The sequence below is a fragment of the Periplaneta americana genome, chromosome 4 (genome assembly GCF_040183065.1).
Source record: "Periplaneta americana isolate PAMFEO1 chromosome 4, P.americana_PAMFEO1_priV1, whole genome shotgun sequence".
NCBI classification, from domain to species: Eukaryota; Metazoa; Arthropoda; class Insecta; order Blattodea; family Blattidae; genus Periplaneta; species Periplaneta americana.
In genome coordinates this window covers 78,453,837-78,455,277 of record NC_091120.1, presented here as the reverse complement: position 1 = coordinate 78,455,277, position 1,441 = coordinate 78,453,837, and the positions used below count along the sequence as shown (strand labels likewise).

The window sequence follows — 1,441 nt, the reverse complement described above, 5'->3', positions numbered from 1 at the left end:
AAAACGAAAGTAAGGTATATGTATATTTGCTTATTGCTATAGGTTGTGTTAAACTGTAGGCTTAAATTTTTTAGGAGTTTATTCTTTAGAAGTAGTAAACATTATCATATTTCAGCGTCTTCATAATTCATCTGATTTTAATCATATTTTTCTAAGAATTCATACATTTACCTTCATTTTAATCGTTAATATTATAAAGGATCGGTGGAGCGGAGAAAAATTCTCTCCGACACCGGGATTCGAACCCGGGTTTTCAGCTCTGCGTGCTGACGCTCTATCCACTAAGCCACACCGGATTCCAATTCCGATGCCGGATTGAATCGTCTCAGTTTTCTCCGCTCCACCGATCCTTCATCATATGATAACGCAGAATTCGTGATTTAAGACGGCGCTCATTCCGTCGGATCCCGGCCACTTAGTCACTCGTAATGAGTGCACCTCTGCACATTAGTGTGTTGGACATTGTGCCACTGTCACGCATGAGGGTTGGCCACTAAAGGGAAAACTAAGAGGTGGAACAAACGCAAAATTTCTGCATGGAAATATATGTACTTCGGTACAAAGCTACGATATGTTTAATCGTTAATGCTTTTACTTTCTCATTAATGCATATGTGTAAAGCGAGAGATGCTGCTAAATATTTAATTCCTAATTTTCGCATACCTGCATATTTTCAGTATCCCTAATAACCAAAAAATTGTCTTGTTCGTCTATATGCCCGCCAGTATGTGCATAGTCATTTCTCCTAAATCAGGTACGCGGTGACGGTAGGGGAAATGTAGGTGCTATTATTCATGCACCCCACAATGTTGAGCGAACGGTTAACGAACTCGGCTCCAAGTATTTTTATACATAAATTTGTCCCCAACAAGAACACAAATTAAATCCTAGCCATCGAGATATAAACATATTTTCCTTTCCATTTTAAATGTACAATAATTTTTCCCCAACAAGTAGATAAATTTGGCCCCAACAGTCCAGGTTGAAACATTTTGCTTCCCATTTTAAACAGGCTTTGAACTGTCGGGATTGTTATTGCTGGAACGGTTAAAATATTTGTTATAGAGGAACTCTGTCAGATAAATACAAATCAAACTTCGTAGTAGTTAAAATAACAGATACCTAGTTACTTGTGTTAGAGAGATGTTTCAAATAGTTAAAACAAAAAACTATCTTCATTTAGGGAGATGTTTAAACGCTATAGCTGTAATAAAACCGTATCTAGTTATGACTAGACTTCGTTGAATTGCCACACGCAGCATGCAATCAGGTTGCCGATGTACGGTAGTATAGAGGAGGTGAGCGACCTCCCGGTCTCGTAGTATAAGCAGTTCATGTTAAGAGTTGTGACCGGTCCAAATAGATAGAGCACCTACAGCTAATGTATGCCTATGTAAGCACTTGTTTTTGCATTACTGCGGTTGGAATAGTCAAGCTTAAC

At 38.4% G+C, this 1,441-nt stretch overlaps 1 non-coding gene across 1 annotated transcript; it reads right to left on the bottom strand.

Moving 5' to 3' along the window:
- Positions 1-224: 224 nt before the first annotated feature.
- TRNAC-GCA (transfer RNA cysteine (anticodon GCA)) lies at positions 225-296 on the bottom strand. The gene has a single exon. It is a non-coding gene; the product is annotated as a tRNA-Cys (tRNA).
- Positions 297-1,441: the final 1,145 nt, after the last annotated feature.